This window comes from Erinaceus europaeus, chromosome 18, assembly GCF_950295315.1.
Source record: "Erinaceus europaeus chromosome 18, mEriEur2.1, whole genome shotgun sequence".
Taxonomy (NCBI): Eukaryota; Metazoa; Chordata; class Mammalia; order Eulipotyphla; family Erinaceidae; genus Erinaceus; species Erinaceus europaeus.
Genome location: NC_080179.1, coordinates 1,695,167 through 1,718,866, shown reverse-complemented (window position 1 = coordinate 1,718,866; position 23,700 = coordinate 1,695,167). Strand labels below are relative to the sequence as shown.

At 40.1% G+C, this 23,700-nt stretch overlaps 1 long non-coding RNA gene across 2 annotated transcripts in view; it reads right to left on the bottom strand.

The window, feature by feature from the left end:
* The window catches only part of LOC132534295 (uncharacterized), a 625,528-nt gene that overhangs the window by 49,830 nt on the left and 551,998 nt on the right, over positions 1–23,700 (bottom strand). Inside the window, exon 4 of one of the 2 annotated variants that reach the window (XR_009546018.1) lies at positions 19,291–19,574. The exons of the other annotated variant lie outside the window; for it this stretch is intronic. This is a non-coding gene — a long non-coding RNA (uncharacterized LOC132534295). Of the gene's footprint in view, positions 1–19,290; positions 19,575–23,700 lie in introns of those variants that run through there. 2 annotated transcript variants of the gene reach the window in all.

Below are 23,700 nucleotides of genomic sequence, written 5' to 3'. Positions count from 1 at the left end.
GACAAATGGTGAACTCTCCATGCCATTGTAAAAGTGGGCTCCAGATGTCCAATTGCAGAACGTGAATGCTTGAGGCTCCCAAACTCTCAGGCTTCTTTCCTGGCACTGCTGTAAACCAGAGCTGAGCAGCACTCTGGTCTCTCATTCTTGTCTTTCTCCTGTAAGAAGAAATAATGTGAGGCCAGGCGGTAGCACGGCGGGTCAAGCTCACAGGACGTGAAGTGCAAGAATCGGCACAAGATTCCGTGTTCGTGCCCCCGGCTCCCCACCTGCAGTGGGCGTCATTCACAAGAGGTGAAGCAGGTCTGCTGGTGTCTCTCTCTCCCCCTCTTCTCTCAATTTGTCTCTGTCCTGTCCAACAACAACAACAACAGCAATGACAACAAGGGCAACAAAACGGGAAAAATGGCCTCCAGGAGCAGTGGATTCGTAGTACAGGCACCGAGCCCCAGCGATAACCCTGGAGGCAATAACAACAACAACAACAGCAATACAAATGCCATTAGTCTGTGTGGTTATTTAAATGTAATTCAATATGATCAATTTTAACAAATCAGTTTCTCCATTTCATTGATATTTCAGGCACTTGCTTGCTCCATGAGTCTCCTGGACTCAAGTAGATCAATTGTGAAATTTACAGATGTTACCTGTGCAATCTCAGGTAAAGACTATTTCATATCACTGAGCTCTGCGAGTTCTTAACATTGCTGCACTTTAAATAAGTCTTTATATTTTTGAGGTGATTTGCATTTAAAACCCTATTTAACTGAATGATAGTAATGAGGAAAAGACCAAACTTAATGTATTCAGCTAAAAAAGATGTCTTCCCATGTCAGGTGTTCTCGCAGGCTTGTTATCCGTAACACGAAGAAGGGCAGAAGCTCAAAAGGGAAGATCTCTTCTGCTCAATTTTGAACAAGTTTCAAAAAAAAAAAAACAGTTCAAACAGAAGCCAGTAACCCTTTGATGTGCATAGATATTCATTAATGAAAAAGAACATTTATAACTTGGAAATAACTGGATTTTTAAAATAAAAAAACAGAACCACTAGGCAGCATTTACATTTTAACATATATTTTATTTATTCATATATTTTATTTATTCATTCATCGGATACAGACAGAGAAATTAAGAAGGGAGAGGGAGGTGAAGAGGGAGAGAGACAGAGAGACACCAGCAGCCCTGCTTCACCACTTGTGAAGATTCCCCCCCTGCAGGTGGGGGCCAGGGGCTTGAACCCGGGTCCTTGTGCACTGTGATATGTGCGCTCAACCAGGTGCTCTACTGCCTGACCTAAATTTTCATATTGACTCATTGTGTGTGTGTGTGTGTGTGTGTGTGTGTGTGTGTGTGTGTGTGTGTGTGTTTAGTGCTTTGGGATTTGGCTACTTAAAAGACATAGCAATTTGAGTAAGTTACTAAATTACTATAATCTATAACTCTCATTACCATCCTAAATCACTGTCATCTTGTCATTAATTCTAGTAATTACATTTTAAAAATGAACAAATACAGTTTATATTCACTGCATACTTGTTATGTTGTTTCTCTCATTTTAGATCTCATTACAGCCCTGTGTTTATCATCTCTATTTTCTGATGACAAATTCACAAGTCAGAGAATTCTGGAGTATTAACAAGTGAGTACTGATCAAGAAAGTAACACAGTCTGTCTCTAGGATCTATATGGGACATTTCCCAATACAATACAGATACCTCATTTATTTATTCAATAAAAAAATAGTTTGTGCATGTGTGTCTATGTTTATAAATATGCACTAAACACTGTCTTATCCCTGTGACAGTAAAAGACACACACACACACACACACACACACACAAACACACACTTTTGACACTAAAATTTTAATTATTCATGTTAGTTTGTAAGAATGGCATAGATATAAATTATGATATTTAATATTTTATGAAATCACTATTAAAACAACTGGTTTAGATCTTAGAATATTAAAACCTCAAAATATCTAGATTTGGCTATAAAGGAATCACATTCTATATAACTTTTTATAAGAATAAATGTGGTAAGCAATGAAATAATGGTCCAAAATTAGTAAAATATGTTAGAATAATAAAATATCAATCATTGAAAGTTCAAATAAATTGTTTTCAAAGAAAATGAATTAGAAATGTCTAATTTATTACATTTGTGAGAGCTTTGCTAAAACTAGCACTTAAAAAGGAATACATGACTCCCTCAGATAGTCTAGTCCTCAGTACTTAGTATGCATGTGACATATTTGGGAAGACTTAACTACTTGAATAATGTATTTAATCAAGAAAGTTATATGCAATGCATTTTTTTCAATGTCTGTTGATTAGGAAGAAACATTTATCAGCTCCCTAAAATCTAAAACTAAGTCCTAATAGTATGCATAATGCTCATTCAGAGTTTAGATTGAAGTTTTGAAATAAAGTTGAAGCTAAAAACTCCAGTATTCCTTGGCTTGAGTCATAATATATTCTTCAATTTCCACAAACAACAGTGAATCAAAGTTGTCTTCGTCTTAATGAAGGCATTATGTAAATCTCTAATGTACTTCTTACACGGAACACATTTCTTTGTTTGAAATGCATTTTTTCTCTTCATCCAAGAAGTTAAAAGAGACTCTTGTAAAGATGACACTTTGAATATGGTGTTATTTGATGTCACCTGACAAGTTTCCTAGTCTTCTGTACTTGAGGAAGAGAAGATACCTGTGGGGATTTTACCATATGCCCTCGCCTACTAGATAATTTCAACTTCAGTTCATTCTTTTCTCCTTGATGGGATATTCCCCTCCTCCAGATAATCCTAAGAACAGGAAACAGGACATGCTGCTGAGTGTCTTCAAAGTAAGTCAGAATGTGCAATGGTGCCTCTTCAAGTGCCTTCGTTAACACAGCTCTGAAGATGACTAGCATGCACTCCACTCTGAGACTAGCTTTCTTTTAAGGTATTTGTTCATCCTTTAAAAAGATCACCATCTATAAGGGAAACTCTAGTAAATCATAACACAAGATGTTCACTGAAAATAATTCATTTAGCAGATGGGTAAGTAATTCAACAGGGAGAGAACGGGGTGGGCCTGCCATGGCTCCAGGGTTCTTGGTTTCACTCCATGTGCCACCTGTACAGAACTGAAACTCTGGCTTCTCCTCTCTCTCTCTTTCTAGAATATATATATATATATATTATTATATTCTTCAATTTCCACAAACAACAATGAATCGAAGGTGTCTTCCTCTTAATGAAGTCATTATGTTAAACCATAATGTACTTCTTACATGGAAAATATTTCTTTATTTGAAATACGTTGTTCCTCTTCATCTGAGAGGTTAAAAGAAACTCTTGTAAAGATGAAACTTTGAATATGGTGATATATATATATATGGAGAGACAGAGAGAGAGAGAGGGGAGAGAGGGAGGCAGAAAAGGAGAGACATATATATGTATCATATTAAATACAATTTAAAAATAATTCACTTGATAATGATACATCTTTTCTATTTTTACTTTAATATACACCTGGTTTGAATCTGATACTCTAAATCCTATATTTTAAAGTATCCAGAATGAAATTCATACCAAGAGACATGAGAACACACACACTCACACACACACAGGCACACACACACTCACACACAGGCACACACATACACACACACACACTCACACACAGGCACACACATACACACACACACCTTCCATTGGGACATTCCCTACGGCTTCTATTTCCTTCGCCCTTCTGATCAAGGCGCTGTTTCTATCAGGATTTCCCAAACACCTGTTGCCCTTCAGGCCCTGTGTGTGAAGTTGTAAGTAGGATGCAGAAATAAGCCAGTGTTTCCCTGCCCTGGTGACGTTCAGTCTAATGAGACAGAAGCCAAATGAAGGCACCATCGTCAGTGACACTTCTAGACTGAAAGGATTTGCAGGGTCTCCTTGCTAAGGAAAACTACAGCACTTGCTAACCATGTCAGCCTGCACAGATCTACACACGCACACAGGCCGGCAGGTATGCCCCGGCAGGCTGTATCAGCATTGTTTGTGCCGATTCACTAGCTCTATACCGACAGTCATTCCGAGTGCATCCTTTGTGTGTCTCAGCGTCATACTGTGCAAAGTACAAGTCTGACAAATACACTGCAGACAGTGAAGCAGAATTGAATGCGAAGCAATGTGCAACATACTAGCAAAGAACAGACGAGCAAAATGCCCATTATGATGGCGACTACAGGCCAAGAGCTTCACGTGTGTGTCCCAATGTGTAGTTTAACTAGCATGAATTACAGCGTGCAACATTTTCCATGGATAATGTGTGCTCTTGTCCACTAGCAGGGCTTTTATTTTTAAGGTTAGAGTACCTTTCGTGTTTACTATTTATTTAAAGACTGCCTTTAAGCCACTGAAGTTGCTAGAAAGAAAAAAAATGGTGATTTCTCACTAATTTAGTTGAACTTCCAGTTCTCAGAAAAGAGCTCAGAGGGCCCAGGAGTTCAAACTGCTTGGCTTCCTGCTGGTCCTAACTTGCCCTCCGATTTGTGCTGAGTGTGGGTTACCGCGAGTAGAAGAGAAAAGTGCTTGGACAGCAATTTCCAGTGCAGGAGACATAAAACTGCATTAAGTATTCCTTGAGGATAAAAACTACACATTATTAATCTTTGTCCTTTAGTATATAATATTGCTTACACATTGTGATAAATAAGAAAAATATTGCAAAGAACTTTGCCAATATGTGTTACCACTTTTATGATATACTGAACAGTATCCTGAAAAGGATTCTTTTGTCAAAGGTCTTCAGAGTTTTCTGTTTTCGACACTTTTAAATTCCATAAAATGAAACTAAATTTTATTAACTTGTACTAAATGCAAATGGATATTTTTGTAATCTGTATTCCATGATTCTAGCATGCAGGGAAGTATGATACTATGTTATAATACGATCCTGATAACACTCACACATCTACTGGGTCTCTGTCCATAGTTAGTGATTCCTAGCTCCCAAAGCTTTGCAGTTCGACATGGTTTAGAATGAAAAAATTAAAAAAGTGTCTCTTGTTATGTTAATATTAAAGATGACATTTTAGAAGCCCCTTAAAAGATGGGAATTTCTTGCCTGCACATCAGTAATAGGAGAGTTGGAGAATCCTGCCTCAATCCCAGACTTCTGAGAGTGGAGAGGCTGAAGATGGAATTCAACTAGCAATGCTCAACAACTCAGCCGGACATGTTGATGCAGGGGAGCTCTCAAAGAGAAAGAAAGGAAAAAAGGAAGGAAGGAAGGAAAACAGAAAGGAAGAGGAAGAAAGAGCGGAAGGAAGGAAGGAAGGAAGGAAGGAAGGAAAACAGAAAGGAAGAGGAAGAAAGAGCAGAAGGAAGGAAGGAAGAAAGGAAGGAAGGAAGGAAGGAAAACAGAAAGGAAGAGGAAGAAAAAGCGGAAGGAAGGAAGGAAGGAAGGAAGGAAAACAGAAAGGAAGAGGAAGAAAAAGCGGAAGGAAGGAAGGAAGGAAGGAAAACAGAAAGGAAGAGGAAGAAAGAGCAGAAGGAAGGAAGGAAGGAAGGAAAACAGAAAGGAAGAGGAAGAAAAAGTGGAAGGAAGGAAGGAAGGAAGGAAAACAGAAAGGAAGCGGAAGGAAGAGCAGAAGGAAGGAAGGAAGGAAGGAAGGAAGGAAGGAAGGAAGGAAGGAAGGAAGGAAGGAAGGAAGGAAAACAGAAAGGAAGCGGAAGGAAGAGCAGAAGGAAGAAAGAAAGAAAGAAAGAAAGAAAGAAAGAAAGAAAGAAAGAAAGAAAGAAAGAAAGAAAGAAAAGGAAAGAAAAAGAAAGGTAAGGGGAAAAGAGCAGGAGGCATTCACAGTTTCCAGTTTGGTGAACATATTAAGTCTGAGAAGGATATGCTGGGAAAGTAGGTGACGACACCATGCCCTTCTCCCCACCCTGTCTGATCAGCGTGTCCTAATGTAGTGACCCTGAATCGGAGTCATTTTAGTAAATCAACAATACAGTCAGTAAACAATCTAGTCAGCATTCTTTGGTAGGGAGCAAGGAAATTAATTGAACCTGTAAGGGGCCATGACTGATTTGCAGTCAGTCCTTCAAAGGCACAGGTAAGGGCCAGGCATTGGCGCACCTGGTTAAGTGTTCGCATCACATGGGGGCGGGCGGTGGCGCAGTGGGTTAAGCGCATGTGGCGCAAAGTGCAGGGACCGGCGTAGGGATCCCGGTTCCAGCCCCCCAGCTCCCCACCTGCAGGGGAGTCGCTTCACAGGTGGTGAAGCAGGTCTGCAGGTGTCTGTCTTTCTCTCCCCCTCTCTGTCTTCCCCTCCTCTCTCTGTTTCTCTCTGTCCTATCCAACAATGGACGACATCAACAATGGCAATAATAATAACCACAACGAGGCTACAACAACAAGGGCAACAAAAGGGGGGGAGAAGTGTTCACATTACAGTGCAGAAGGACCCAGGTTCAGGTCCCTGGTCCCCAGTGGCAGGGGGAAATCTTCACAAGTGGTGAAGCAGGGCTGCAGGTGTCTCTCTCCCTCTATCTCCCACTTCCCCTCTCAATATCTTTCTCTTTATCCAATAATAATAATAGATATTTTGGGCAAGGTAGATAGCGTAATGGTTATCAAAGAGACTTTCATGCCTGAGGCTCCAAAGATTCAGGTTCAATCCCTGGCACCACTATAAAATGTGTGTGTGTGTGTGTGTGTGTGTGTGTGTGTGTGTGTGTGTGTAACAACCTGAATTTATAATCAGCAATTGAAGTTTGAGGACATGTGAGATCATAGGATCCTACAGTCAGGAGCAGATCAGAAGCACAGATGAGTTTACAATCAGCCTTTGAAGTGGACAGTGACCTTGGGAGATTGAAACTCTCCCTTACAGATCACATGCTATTCGCTATTCTCCATTAGTGACAGACCTCAACTGAGTTCTTGGAGAAACTGCAGCCCTCTGAGATTGCCTGCTGGTGTGAGAAGTCTTCAGAGATGTGACTGAATCAGGTCTCAGAAGCCGTCGACAATTCTGTTTTCCAGCTGTTCACTACAGTATTCATCGCTGTTAAACCCACATGCCGTTGGCCATTTCAGCCCGAAACTTCTGATATATATGTGTCTATGCACGCGAGTAAATATGAGAGATGTAAGCACAGACAATTCATCATGCGTCCTATGAGTAGGAGTCAGTGCTGTAGACATCTTTTTTTTTCTTTGCCAAAAATCAAGTATTTTGAAAATCAAAACCAAACAATATTTATTTATTTGTTTCTACACCAAAAAAGTCTAAATGTTCTATATTCTTTAACTTAGTAGCAAACTACAACTCTGAATCATACAGGCAAATGTCTCCTGTGCGCACATTGGTTTAAAGTCTTTTTTCTGTGACTTTAAAATCACTATAAACTGTTATTTGTTTGATTACTCTTTTGGATGATATGCTAGTATATTTTCTAGGCTATAATTTCATATTTCATCAATGTGCGTGTTGCTCATACTCTGTCCATCTCCAAATAATTTAAATTAATATTACAAACATAGTTGATGCAATCAGTTCTTGTGAAAATATCCTTATATTATAATATGTGCTTCTTAGCTCGAGTGAGTTAGGTAAGGTTTACACACTGTGGGCTAGTAATGCTCTGTACCAAATCCATCCAGACGGTCAGACTCTCTTCCATTGAGTCAGCTCACGAGAGATCTCTGTGTAGTTTGAACCTTTACCAATTCACTGACTCCTGTCATTAATAAAGTAGACATATTCAGGTGTTGACACTGTTGTTCTGTTTTCCTTGTACTCTTCAAGCCTATGCTTCTTAAAACAGAAGAAGAAAATACTCTCATTGTTTCTTCCTCATCTATATTATTTTTTAGATTCTTTTAAAAATGTTTTAATAGGAAGTGGGGCGGTAGTGCAGTGGGTTAAGCGCACGTGCTGCAAAGCGCAAGGACCGGCGTGAGGATCCCAGTTCGAGCCCCCGGCTCCCCACCTGCAGGGGAGTCGCTTCACAGGCAGTGAAGCAGGTCTGCAGGTGTCTGTCTTTCTCTCCCCCTCTCTGTCTTCCCCTCCTCTCTCCATTTCTCTCGGTCCTATCCAGCAATGATAGCATCAATAATAAGTACAACAATAAAAAAGGACGACAAAAAGGGAAAACAAATATTTTAAAAATGTTTTAATGTTTTTTATATATTCATTATTGCACAGAGACAGAAATATTTATTTATTTATTCTCTTTTCTTGCTCTTGTTTATTTTTATTGTTGTAGTTATTACTGTTGTTATTGATGTCATTGTTGTTGGATACGACAGAGAGAAATGGAGAGAGGAGGGGAAGACAGAGAGGGGAAGAGAAAGACAGACACCTGCAGACCTGCTTCACTGCCTGAGAAGCAACACCCCTGCAGGTGGGGAGCCGGGGACGCGAACCGGGATCCTCACTCCAGTCCTTGAGCTTCGTGCCACATGCGCTTAACGCGCTGCGTTACCACCCTGCTCCCTATTGCTGTAGCTATTACTGCTGTCCTTGTTATTGGATAGGACAGAGAGAAATGGAGAGAGGAGGGGAAGACAGAGAGGGGGAGAGAAAGACAGACACCTGCAGACCTGCTTCACCGCCTGTGAAGCGACTCCCCTGCAGGTGGGGAGCTGGGGGCTCAAACCAGGATCTTTTTGCGGGTCCTTGCAAGAGACAAGAGATATTAAGAGGGGATGATATTAAGATAGAGAGGGAGAGAAAGAGTCACCTGCAGCCCTGCTTCACCACTAGGGGCTTGTACCCGGGACCTTATACATTATAATGTGTCAACCTGGTGTGCTACCACCTGGCCGCAATTTGTCAGATTTCTATAATCTAGTTTTCTGACATGGATAAGTCTTCTAATTATAAGGAGGGAAAAAAGAAGAAAGAAAACCAGCTATACGACCATCTCTTAGCTAAAAATTTAAGACTCTCTTTTAGTAACAGAAAGTATCACTCTCTCTCTCTCTCTCTCTATATATATATATATATATATATATATATATGTTTACTTAGTGCTATGAAAATTCTGTACAGCAATTCCTGTTTACATGGTCTCTTAAGTGTCATTGACATGTTTCTCAACCCCACTGCTATAAGCTTGCTTGAATTATTCAAAAGACGAAAGGACATAAAAACAATGTTTAAGAATCTCTGCCCAAAGCTTACATCCAGTAGATGTTAATTTTCATCTGTGAGCTCTTCCTCCTAGAATCTTCTTGCTAACATTTCCAGCAGCCCCTAACTGCTGCCTTCTCCCATCCAGTTCGTCTTAAGTGTGAGGCCCAAGTTCGGAAACAGAAGCTCCTCTTGCAGCACAGTCATTAGCTGCCCTCCTCAGAATTCACATGGAAGGCCTCCGCCTACCTCCCCACAAAGACTCACACAGTGCCTGCATATCTTATTTTGTTTCTTTATTTATTTTATGAGCTCGCTCTAGCTGCCTTTAACAAAATGCCACAGATTAGGTGGCATGCAAGCAAGAGGGCCACATTTCTCAGAGTTCTGGCAGCTTGGATATTCTAAATGAAGATACTGACGTTTCAATATTTGATGACAGGGCCAGGCGGTGGTGTAGCTGGTTAAGCGCACACATTACAGTGCACAAGGACCCAGGTTCAAGGCCCCAGTCTACAGGGGGAAGCTTCATGAGCGGTGAAACAGGGTGCAGGTGCCTATCTCTATGTCTATGTCTTCTTCTCTCCTCTCAATTGTTCTCTGTCTCTATCCAATAATAAATAAATATATATATACATTTATTTTTAATTTGATGAAGACTTTCTTTCTTAGGTGGAGGGCAGATAGCATGGTGGTCATGCAAGGAGACTGTCATGCTTGAGGCTCCAAAGTTCTAAATTCAATCCCCTGCACCAGCATAAGCCAGAGCTGAGCAGTGCTCTGGTAAAAAGAAATTAATTAATTAACTTAAAAATTCATAAAATTTTTAAAAGACTTTTCTCCTCCCTTACTTTCCTTTTCCTTTCCTCCTTTCCTTTTTTTTTTTTTTTTTTTTTTTGCCTTTCTGTTTAGTGACGGGCTTACACACGCTGAGAGCTGGCATTTCATATAGAAATGCAGAGAGAGAAACTATGAGTCGCTACTCAAGGAGATAGAAACTGATACCAAGAAATGGAAAGATATCCCATGCTCATGGATTGGAAGAATAAATATCATCAAAATGAACATTCTCCCCAGAGCCATATACAAATTTAATGCAATACCCATCAAAGTTCCACCAAGCTTCTTTAAGAGAATAGAACAAACACTACAATCATTTATCTGGAACCTGAAAACACCTAGAATTGCCAAAACCATCTTGAGGAAAAGAAACAGAAATGGAGGCATCACACTCCCAGACCTTAAACTATATTATAAAGCCATCATCATCAAAACAGCATGGTACTGGAACAAAAATAGGCACACAGACCAGTGGAACAGAATTGAAAGCCCAGAAGTAAATCCCAACACCTATGGGCATCTAATCTTTGATAAGGGGGCCCAAAGGATTAAATGGAAGAAGGAGGCTCTCTTCAATAAATGGTGCTGGGAAAACTGGGTTGAAACATGCAGAAGAATGAAATTGAACTACTTTATCTCACCAGAAACAAAAATCAACTCCAAATGGATCAAAGACCTAGATGTCAGACCAGAAACAATCAAATACTTAGAGGAAAACATTGGTAAAACACTTTCCCATCTACACCTCAAGGATATCTTCGATGAATCAAACCCAATTGCAAGGAAGACCAAAGCAGAAACAAACCAATGGGACTACATCAAATTGAAAAGCTTCTGCACATCCAAAGAAACTATTAAACAAACAGAGAGACCCCTCACAGAATGGGAGAAGATCTTTACATGCCAGACATCAGACAAGAAACTAATCACCAAAATATATAAAGAGCTCAGCAAACTTAGCCACAAAAAAGCAAATGACCCCATCCAAAAATGGGCAGAGGAAATGAACAAAACACTCACCACAGAGGAGATCCAAAAGGCTAACAAACATATGAAAAACTGCTCTAGGTCACTGATTGTCAGAGAAATGCAAATTAAGACAACACTAAGATACCACCTCACTCCTGTAAGAATGGCATACATCAAAAAGGACAGCAGCAACAAATGCTGGAGAGGATGTGGGGACAGAGGAACCCTTTTACATTGCTGGTGGGAATGTAAATTGGTACAGCCTCTGTGGAGAGCAGTCTGGAAAACCCTCAGAAGGCTAGACATGGACCTTCCATATGACCCAATAATTCCTCTCCTGGGGTTATACCCCAAGGACTCCATAACACCCAACCAAAAAGAGGTGTGTACTCCTATGTTCATAGCAGCACAATTCATAATAGCTAAAACCTGGAAGCAACCCAGGTGCCCAACAACAGATGAATGGCTGAGAAAGCTGTGGTATATATACACAATGGAATACTATGCAGCTATCAAGAACAATGAACTCACCTTCTCTGACCCATCTTGGACAGAGCTAGAAGGAATTATGTTAAGTGGACTAAGTCAGAAAGTTAAAGATGAGTATGGGATGATCCCACTCATCAACAGAAGCTGACTTAGAAGATTTGAAAGGGAAACTAAAAGCAGGACCTGATCAAATTGTAAGTAGGGCACCAAAGTAAAAACCCAGTGGTGAGGAGTAGACATGTAGCTTCCTGGGCCAGTGGGGGGTGGGAATGGGCGGGAGGGATGGGTCACGGTCCTTTGGTGATGGGAATGGTGTTTATGTACACTCCTAGCAAAATGTAGTCATATAAATCAGTAGTTAATTAATATGAGAGGGGGAAATCAATTGTATGTCTCAAAGGTTCTCAAAAGACAAACTGAATCTTTTTAATAGATAGGCTACGTATTTGATATGCGGACTCTCTCAAAAGCCTAGACCAAGTAGATTAGAAGCTTCCAATAGCACAGCTATATACAAGATACTGGGTACTGTACAGCAAACCATAACAAAGGGACTTTTCAAAGTTAACCCAATTAACAAATAATGTGTGGGTAATATTAACTATTGATTGTCTTTTTGAACCCTAAGACAGCAGGAACCTCACATCTTCACTATAGAGCCCCTACTTCCCCCAGTCCTGGCACCCTTGGATAGGGCTCACTTTCCCGTATGCTTCTCCCATTCCATACCAAATAATATTGCATCCGCCGATCACAACCTAACCAAAGCAACGATTGCCATCTCAACATGCTTCACCTCAGAGTGTATCCAGAGACTTCACGTGTGGAGTGACAACCCTTCAGCTTCATTACTCGGGTGAGACCTTTCCTTTTATAGTACACTCTAATTTCATCTCAGGTAGTTCACTTTCTAACAAAGTCCCATAACCTAGACATATACCAGTTTCTGTGAGAGAGAGCGTATGTGCACACGTATCCATAAACTACTGCAAAATATATACCTGAAAGCAGCATTACACTAGAGTTTGCAGTGAGTACCTCCCCAACACTTCCTCTCCACTATTCCAATCTTGGGATCCATGTTTGCTCAACAAATTGATTGGCTTTGTATGTTAACTCTCTTTTCAATCACCAGGTTCCAGATGCCACCAGGATGCTGGCTAGGCTTCCCTGGATTGAAGACCCCACCAATGTGTCCTGGAGCTCAGCTTCCCCAGAGACACACCTGACTAGGGAAAGAGAGAGGCAGACTGGGAGTATGGACCGACCAGTCAACACCCATGTTCAGCAGGGAAGCAATTACAGAAGCCAGACCTTCTACCTTCTGCAACCCTCAACGACCCTGGGTCCATGCTCCCAGAGGGCTAGAGAATGGGAAGGCTATCATGGGAGAGGGTGGGTTATGGGGATTGGGTGGTGGGAATTGTGTGGAGTTGTACCCCTCCTACCTTATGCCTTTGTTCACTAATCCTTTCTTAAATTAAAAATTTAAATAAATAAAAAAAAAAAAAAAAAAAAAAAAAAAAAAAAGAAATGCAGAGAGAGAGGGGAAGACACCAGCGCACTGACTGCCGCTCAAACATGAACCACGTGTACTGCAAAGAAGCCCAGTGTCCAGTGAGTCAGCTGTGAGTCAGCTGCTCTACGGCCTCCCTCGCCCTGGCTGACTCATCTTCTGGGGGACTAGTGGTTTATGGTGCACGTGTTGACAGTTTCTTATCTCCCCAAGACATGTGTCTTCAGAGTACTCTCACCTCCAGCTTAGGTCTTTTGAATTTCAGCGAGTGTCCTGAAGTCCACACATCAACCAAACATTCCAGTAGGGGAAGTGGGCACAAACATTCACACAGTCACAGCTACTTGGCGTGAAGAAGGAAGGGATTCATCATCAGCAATTAATGTGAGAATAGAAAAGGGAGGAGAGTCGCCTGAATTACCAGTTACCTGACCTAGTCACAGAGAGCCTTAAAATGGACGAGGAATTCTAGCTACAATCAGGGAGACTGGACTAGAGACTGAAGACACGGACTGCTCTGACTAGAGGCATCATTCACTACTCTTTATCAACCACAGAAACTATTTATTTCTAGACAAAAAAATATCTATTGTTTAATTTTATTAATTTTACTTTGGAGAGAGAGAGACCAGAGCACTGCTCAGCTCTGGCTTATGGTGGCACAGTGGATTTAACCTTGAACTTAAGAGCTCAGGTATGAGAGTCTCTTTGCATAACCATTATGCTATCTACCCCGCCCCTACAAAAGTTTGTTTCTCTTATAAAATTATTTATTTATTTATTTAAATTATTACTATAGGATAGCGACAGAGAGGAGATGACAAGGGAGGGCAGACAGACACCTGCACGCCTTCTTCACTGCCTGTGGAGCTTTCCTCCAGTGGGTGGGGACGAGGGACTCGAACCTGGGTCCTTGTGCAAGTTTTGTTTCTATATAAAAGCTTGTCTAGATTATTTTTTTTATTTTTTGCTTTTGAATTGAAGTTTTTTCTTCCTTCCTATACAAGTTTACAAATTTCACAAGATAAATGTTTGCATGAGATTGGGGCAGGCTTAGTGTGCAGTAAGCATTTTGTTTCTCAGACTGGGGATATGAATTGACCTGCCAACAACCAGGTCCAGCAGAGAAGCAATTACAGAGGCCAGAACTTCTACCTTCCGCATCCCATAGTGACCCTGGGTCCATGTTCCCAGAGGGATAAAGAACAGGAAAGCTGCCAATGCAGGGGACGGGATACGGAGTTCTGGTGGTGGGAACTGTGTGGAATTGTGCCCCTTATCCTAAGGTCTTGTCCTTCATTATTAAATCATTCAATCAATCAAAAGAGTTTAGTTTATAAACTAAGTTTCTATTTTTTAAACTTGTTGGCAGGAAACACAGTCTAGTAATGTTCAAGTAAGCATGGCCATGTGATCTTTATAATATCAGGTGCTTGTCATTTTTCTCTTACTTGAAGTATCTCTATATTACTGTTTTCCCAGTGCCACCACTGATGAGCAGACTTTTTTCTAGAACCAAAAGCTAATCATTTCTGTACTTAGCAGAGGGATCTGTGTGATTCGCCCACCTCTCCTGTTCCTGTAGTTCATTTATGAATCACAGTCATGCTTCAGGAGCATGTGAATTTTAGAAGCATGTGTCTTCACATTAGTTTATTTCCAATTCCTCACAAAGTACTGAATTATGTTTATACCAAAAATAAGTTTGACAGTGTGCTTCTCATAACAGTTAACACATTTTTAGAACAATTTGAACTAATATATATTTTTAAATCAGGTGAGTATGAAAGCTAAATGCTTTGGAAAGATGAAATAAAGTTGTCACTGAAAATCTGTTAAATATTTATTTATAAATTGCTGATCTAGGGAAAGAGGAGGAGAGAGAACCAGGATATCTCCAGACACATGTGATGCCTGGGACTCCTGAGAGGCTAATGTTTTATCCACTATGTTTGTCTTTCTGTTTTTGTGATCAGGGTTGTATCTAGAACTCAGTGCCTGTACAACACCACCATTTTCTGGCTATCATTTCTGCTCCTCTTTCTTTTGATACAAGATGAGAGACGGAGAGAAATAATGACACAGAAGAGAGACCTACAACACTGCCCCACCTCTCATGAAGCTTCCCCCTTGCAAGTGGGGACTGAGGACTTGAACTTGGGTCATTCTACGAGTTAACAAGTGTGCTCTACCAAATGAGTCACTGTGTGACTGCTGAACTTACTATGAATTAAAGGGGTGGTTTTGTAAATGCTGACAAATTTGTTGCCTTACAAATTCAGAAGGATTTCTCTGCTGAAAGGACAGGATTTCTATGGATAGAAGAAAAAACATAAGCCAGGGGTTACTAACCAGTCGACAACATACTGAAGGAATGAGCACATTATTCAGAAATGAATTAGTAAAACAAAGCAATAAAAGACTGTTGTCACTGTCTCTAACTGCGGAACTGTGGCTAAGATATTCTTGCTCAGGTGATGTAAAGAAGGTGTTCTGTCTTCTCCCCTTAAATGTTTGACTCTATGTAGAACACAGCACAAGGAATTTCAGTTTTAAGAGTGTTTTTTTTTTAAATGACGCTCTTTATTGGTGAATAATAAGCAGAGATTGGTAGCATCACATCAGTTGTTAGACTGTTTAACAGAATGAACCGGAGACAGGTCCATCTAAGAAGAGGCCACCTTTGCATAGAGGAAATGACAGGTGTTGGTACAGAATTCAGCCCTTGCAAAGGAGCTCAGTTTTAACTGGATCTGATTGGACAGAAATGTACAAGTGAGATCAATGCTGAATAAAGAAACTCTCAGTCTATTAATCTATTGTAACACCGCTAGAAGCAGGAAGCACCAAATGAACCGTGATATCTCTGGGCAGAGTAGTGGGAAGTCAAAGAGATAAAAGATCCCTTGGGGGTTGGGTGGTAGCACAGAGGGTTAAAAGCATGTGGCGCAAAGCACAAGGACTGGCTAAAGATCCTGGTTGGAGCCCCGGCCCCCCACCTGCAGGGGAGTCGCTTCACAGGCGGTGAAGCAGGTCTGCAGGTGTCTGTCTTTCTCTCCCCCTCTCTGTCTTCCCCTCCTCTCTCCATTTCTCTCTGTCCTGTTTGACAATGATGATTGCAATAACAACAATAATAATCACAATAATGATAAAACAACAAGGGCAACAAAAGGGAAATAATAGCTTCCAGGAGCAGTGGATTTGTGGTGCAAGCATCGAGCCCCAATAATAATCCTGGAGGCAGAAAAAAAAAAAAGATTTCACTCCCTGAGCAACATTGCAGGTTGTAACCTGCAGAAGAAGCTGATTCCACTTTAAATAGTTCAGATACGTCACTCAACAAATACATTAACAAATAAACAGAAGTCAAATCCCGTGCAGAAAGAGAAGACATGAAGATATCATAAAATGGTTACCAAATATTACCTAAAATATTCACTTTCAGGCCAGGGAGAAAGTGTAATGACTATGCTGACACTTCCATACCTGCGACATCTAGATCCCAGCTTCAGTCTCCAGGACCACCATCAGCCAAAGCAAAGCGATGCTCAGGTAAATAAAATAAAATAAAATAAAATAAAATAAAATAAAATAAAATAGAAGCACTAGGACAGTGTGACCTACAGAATGGAAAAGGAAACCAGACAATAGAAATTTCTCTTGAGTAGATCCAGGTATTAGACTAAGCAGATGAATGTCACACACAAAACTTTGTGACTGACTATAAATGCTTTTAAGGAACTAAAAGATACAGTAGAATGATTAAGACAGGCATTTGGAGGGCATTGTCTCATAAGTAACATTAATTAAAACCGAAATAATTTTTAAAATAAGATGCAAGTATAAATTCTGTGTTCAATTGGACTATAACTGAAATAAATCACTGCAGAGGATTAATTGTAGGTTTTGAGCTATCAAGAGTAAAAACCAACAAATTTAAATTGATAGAGATTATGCAATTTGAGGATCAGAGAAGTAAAACCAATGAAACAAATGAACAGAAACTTAGAGAACTGTAGGGCATTGTTAGTACCCAAGATAAGCATACTTGATCACAGGGCAAAGCGGAGAGACAGTAGGGGGTGAGGAGGGAAGAGGAAGAGAATAATAATGAAAAGTAAGGCAGAAAAACAATTATGTCAAAAACTCTCCCGAATATGAGGAAATAGAAATCCACACATCCTGAAGTTGAAAGAGCTAGAATAGAGTACCCGTGAAACTAGCTTACCCATAACCATCAAAGCCTGGTATTAAAAGGCCAGGACCCTGCAAACAGCAAGAAAAGTCCATGTGTCTTACAGTCACCCTGACAGTGACAGCCGACTCTACCTCAGAAATGCTGGCGATTCTGAGGCTGGAGAATGTCGTACTCAACTGAAGAAAGTAAAAGAAATGTTAAGTGAGGATTCTATCTTCACAAAAAGCACCCTTCAAAACTGAGGATGGTTCCAGATGAACAGAGTGCATTGCTGCTAAATTTATCTTATAGGAAACTTTAAAGGCTTTTTTCCTCAGGAATAAGATGTGACACCATATAATAAGTAAATTGTGCTAGTATAAGAAATTTGCAATAAGTAAATTGTGCTAGTATAATAAATTTACAATAAGTAAATTGTACTAGTATAATTAGAATTATACAAGTAATTACTGTGAATTATTTAAACAGTAAATATTCCTTTACCAATTCAAGAAGATTTGAGAAGGAAAAACTATCTACCCATAGCAAAAGTTTTATTTTAGTGTTAAGGAAATGACATTTTATACAAATTTGTCTTTGAATTAAAAAAAATGTGCTAAATTATTAATGACATTTTTATCTTTAAATATACAGAAGGTATCTACATGAAGTTGAATTTCCTAAAGAGAAATATATTACTTGTCATTAATATAAAGACAAATATATTTATTTCTTCATTTAAATTATATATAGTTGCTTTGTTAAAATTATCTTTATTTATTTGATAGAGACATCCAGAAATCAAGAGAGAAGGGGTGATAGAGACAGAGAGAGAGAGGGAGAGAGAGAGACTTGCAACACTGTGTCACCACTCACAAAGCTTTCCCCCTGCAGGTGGGGACCATGGGCTTGAACCCCTATCCTTGCACATTGTAATATGTGTGGTCAACCAGATGTGACACCACCCAGTTCACAGGCCCTTTGGAATATACCTAAAATATGCCTACTAGCTATCTACAAAATGGAGGACCCCCCCCCCAACTCTTCATCTGCACTATTCCAGCTTTTAAGTCTAGGGTTGGTCAACAATTTGTTTGGCTTTGTATGTTAACTCTCTTTTCAGCCACCAGGCTCCAGATGCTACCACTGACCAGACTTCCCTGGACAGACAACCCCACCAATGTGTCCTGGAGCCCTGCTTCCCCAGAGCCCTGCCCCACTAGGGAAAGAGAGAGACAGGCTGGGAGTATGGATCCACCTGTCAACACCCATGTTCAGCAGGGAAGCAATGACAGAAGCCAGACCTCCCACCTTCTGCATCCCACAACGACCCTGGGTCCATACTCCCAGAGGGATAGAGAATAGGAAAGCTATCAGGGGAGGGGAGGGGATACGGAGTTCTGGTGGTGGGAACTGTGTGGAGTTGTACCCCTCTTAGCCATGGTTTTGTCAGTGTTTCCTTTTTTATAAATAAAATTATATATATACATATATATATAATTAAAAAACATATATATTCAGTAACATAGAAAACATTATTTTCTTTTCTTACTAAGATGACAACACAATCTTATCATTAATCTTATATTAATAAGGCTGACATTTATTACCATTCTAAATTCCATCGGTGGTTGGTAGAATTATTTCTGTTTCCTAACTTCCTATTTCAACTATTTCTATTCCCTAATCCCTACGGCACGGGTTAGGATTCATTATATAATGAGGGTTAATTAGGACTGTAGACAAATTGAAGACTGCCCGTGCTTCAAATGGGAACATTTTCCTGATTTCTGTGTGATTTAATGTAATCACAAGGCTCCGAATGGGTGGCAGAAGTATCAGAGTCAGCAAAATGATTGAGAGAAAGACTAAACATTCGCTGATGATCGCTGGCCTTAAACTTGTAGCTACTCGTGACTATTTGCAACAGAAACAGGACAATAAACACAAACAACCACCTGCCTACCCAAATCTTGGAACCTTAAATGAAGCCTGTACCCAGGTAATTAATTTAAAATGTATTTCCCTCTTTAAATGGAGGATTTTTAGCTTTTATTAAAATAATAGTACCAACAGGGAAAACACAAGCAGTAGGAACAATAGTGTGACATGCACTAAATGAAAGGCATTTCACAGACAAAAGGTCTTATCCTCAGTGGTGTTAAAACTCAGAAGCAGCTGAGAGCAAACTTTCAGATCTGGAGCAATATCAGATAATTTTTCATCCAATTTAATGTAATTTGAAATCAAGTTTGATTTTTGCTTATTTAAATGCAATTTTGTTGAGGATGCCACCACACTTCATAGGAATTGTTCCCTGTTTCAGAATAAAGGACCATGCTGTGTATAATTTATTCTTTTTTTTTTTTTTTTTGCATCCAGGGTTATTGCTGGAGCTGGGTGCCTGTAGTATGAATCCACAGCTCCGATGGCCACTTTGTCCACTGTTGTTGCTGTTGGATAGGACAGAGAGAAATTGAGAGAAGAGGGGAAGACAGAGAGGGAAATATAAATACCTGCAGACCTGCTTCATTGGCTGTGGAGCGAGCTCCCTGCAGGTGGGGAGCTGGGACTCAAACATGGATCCTTGAGCAGGTCCCTGAGCTTTGCACCATGTGAGCTTATCCCTGTGTACAGCCCAGGTGCCCAGGCCCCTGTATGATTCACTCTTCAGTCACTCAGATCACACACGAATGCACACACAGGATAAATGTGAAATTCTACACAAAATTGTTTCTAAAAGTGAATTTGGACTTTAAAGAAGATAGTTGGGGAGGCTGGGAAGAAATCCATGTCTGTTCCTCTGGGTTATTCAACACTGACAACTAGGCAATTAAGCAGACTGATAAGATGAAAACAGGAAAATTTCTGAATGACCTGCACACATGGGAGAGACATAGAAGATCTGAGTGGGTCTCTCACTGTGAGATTCTTATCACAGAATTGGAGACTGTCTCAAACAAGACTCTAGGACCAATGAAGATGAGAGTGTCGGGGGGTGGAGGCTTCAGCTGGTGATGGAAATGGTGAACAGACACTCATGTTGGTCACTTAAGAAAATGTACTCATGTGATAACTGTTCTGTAATCCATGTTTATATTAGACCAATAAAGGGTTTGGATATATATCTATAGATATAGATGTGTGTGTGTGTGTGTGTGTGTGTGTGTGTGTGTGTGTGTGTCTTTTAAAAGAACATCAAGCAGAGCGATGTAAGTCCTAGATTCTCTAGGACAAAGGGGAGGTAAAAGACATATGGCTGGCAGTTGGAAGTTTCAGACCCGTTCAAGTCACATGAAGGAAGCACCTTCAGGACAATAAAGGAAAGTGGCAGTTTAATTAGAGTTATAAATTTCTATGTAAAAGTTCCATATAAAATTCAGGATATAAAAATACAATCACAAACTAAAAATCACAGAACTAAGGAATGATATTCAGTTCATATGCTCATGAAAATTCAGGTTTCTTTATTAGTTTTTATTATTTATTAATTTATTATTTATTATTATTATTTTTTTACCAGAGCACTGCTCAGCTCTGGCTTATGGTGGTGCTGGGGACTGAATCTGGAACTTTGGAGGCTCAGGCTGAGAGTGTCTTTGCATAACCATGATGCTATCTACTTCCTGTTCTCAATTTCTTTTTCTTTCTTTGTCACAAATAGATGTTGAACCTTGTTGAATGAACTGCCCCTGCGGCTCCAGACAGACTATGACCCACAGAGTCAACGACTGCCACCTCTCCAGATTCAAAGGGGGTCTCGAAACTTGACATCAGGCTCAACCTGACGCTGTTGACTGGCTGCGGAAGAAGGGCAAACGCTAGAAGAAGAAGTTGAATGACACTTCAGCGTCCATTGAGAGAAGTCATGCTCTGTCTTCCCCTTGTGAGTGATATATAAATAACATTGGCTGATTCACACAGATTCAACCATACTTGCATTCCCGAGTTAAGTCCCATTATTTGCCAGGAAGATGTCCACCCGCTTCCAGTGCCCTCCTGAGCTCCTGCTGAGGGGTCCCCCGGGTAGACGGCCTTGTATTTGCTGGTCATGGCAGCTTTGGGCTTGCTAGCTAGCCAGGGGTTCCCAGCTGTTGGTTAAAAGCTGCAGCAAAATGATGCTGCTGGCTGTGCAAAGCTGCCTTTCACTGGGGTAGCCCACTGCCGTCCTCCTGGCCACTTGCACTCAGCCATCTTCAAGAAGTCATGTGCACTCTTCTCATAGGTGCGATGTGTTGGCATTCGTAGTGACATACTGTTGAAACCTTGGTTATTTTTTAAAATTAAAAAAAGTATTTATTTATTCCCTTTTGTTGCCCTTGTTGTTTTATTGTTGTAGTTATTATTGATGTCATCGTTGTTGGATAGGACAGAAATGGAGAGAGGAGGGGAAGACAGAGAGCGGGGAGAGAAAGACAGACACCTGCAGACCTGCTTCACCGCCTGTGAAGCGACTCCCTTGCAGGTGGGGAGCTGGGCTCAGGGGCTCAAACCAGGATCCTCACACCTGTCCTTGCGTTTTGTGCTACAAGAGCTTAACCCGTTGTGCTACCGCCAGACTTTCCGAAACCTTGGTTATTTTAATGGAGAGAAGCTGACTTGTTTCTAATCAGCCATGGCTCTCCCCTGGGGGTGCCTCTATTTTTTTTTCTTACTAGAAAAAGTGGGAGTCCATATTATTACTAACTAATTCCATTTTAGAGAACTTTATCTACAACACGTCCAACCAAGTTTGAGGTTAAGTAACTTTGTGCAAGGTGGCAGATAGTGAGTCTTGCTTGTATGTGAGTTCTCCGGATTCTAATTTTTTAACTCTTGAAAATTATTGTTAAAGTCTTTTTTTTTCTGGTTTCTTCAACTCAAATACTTCTTAATTTATCTTGAGAACTCGAATTACAAACTTTTAATTTACACTGAATATTATAATGTTTTGAATGACTGCCACATAGGTGGTAATTCCCTCGGCATCTCAGTTTGAAACTCTTCTTTCTACACATTCAGAGCTCTGCAAAGAGTTTTCTTTCTATTTCCAAGTAAATATTTATTGCTGAATAAGTTGTGTCAGAGGAAATCATTCTCCCAGATTTAGCTCTAATGTGTGTGTGTGTCCAGGGCCTTGTGCATGCATGATTCCATCTCTGGGCCACTTTTTTCATTCCGATGGAGTGAGAGAAACAGACAGGAGCACCAGCCCTGGGTGCATGTGTGACAGTGTCATTACACTACTTTGTGAACATCTATCTTACCCCTTTCATAGGTTCTTGCTGGAAAAATATATATATATATATCAATTCCCCAGACTTAACTTTCTGTTATTTTCATTATATAACTGTTTACTGTTTTTCACATTACCTTGACAATTTCTGGTCAACTAATCTATCAAATACTCACTACACACTAATGATCTAATTGCTATGCACCGCATAACATGCCTCTCCATTTTATTTGACTTAATTGATGTCTCTATAACCAATTTGAGATTTTAGAATAGTCCAATGAGAACCTTATTCATCTACTGAAAAATATGAACCAGAAAAAATGAATTATTCAGTCTAAGGGAGCACGGCTACTAAATGGGAGACCTGATTTGATCTGTTTGGCTGTAAAGTTTAAGTTATCTGTTGCCCTGGTGCTCACTAGTGGTGAACTAAAAGAATCTGAGATATATGTGTTACATGACTTCTCATATGATCTACTGGTTTAGTAGAGTTTAATAGACAGACTCAACCAATCATCTGGGAATCTGATTCTTCCTCATTATTCACACATTTGAGAAAACAGCTCATTCATAATTTATCAGGGACATTTGCAAGTTAAGAACAACATGCCACTTACCACTATATCTGAAATGCAAATCCTTATGAAGATTCAATTAAATTCCAACTTAAAAATTTACATTAAACACCTACATTGTCTGCTTTGAGAAATCCAGACAGATTTCCCATGAATAAATGAATGAATTAATGAATGAGTACTTGTAGAAACAAACTAATCATCGGAGAGATATTCTGAGAGGAGAATGACTTATGCAAAATCACTTGGATTAATCTGAATGCATATTCACATAGCATAAATATGTAATAAAGAAATTACGTTGAAGTTATCATTGTATTAATGACAAGCCATTCTTCTATAATTTATGTAGTAAACATACTGTAATTTGGGCTGTTTTTAAAACCAAAGTCAGCATTTTCAATTTTGAATAGAATAGAAAATAATTTCCTGTTAAATTGTATAATAACTATAGAAAATAAATGATTTGTGGCCGGCGGTAGCACAGCAGGTTAAGCACACGTGACGCAAAGCACAAGGACCCATGTAAGGATCCTGGTTCTAGCCCCTGGCTCCCACCTGCAGGGAAGTCGCTTCACAGGTCTGCAGGTGTCTGTCTTTCTCTTCCCCCCTCTCCATTTCTCTCAGTCCTATCCAACAACAATGACAGCAACAACAACAACAATAACAACAACAACAAGGATACACAACAAAGGCAACAAAATGGAAAAAAAAAAAAGCCTCCAGGGACAGGGGAATCGTAGTGCAGGCACGAAGCCCCAGCGATAACCCTGGAGGCAAAAATTT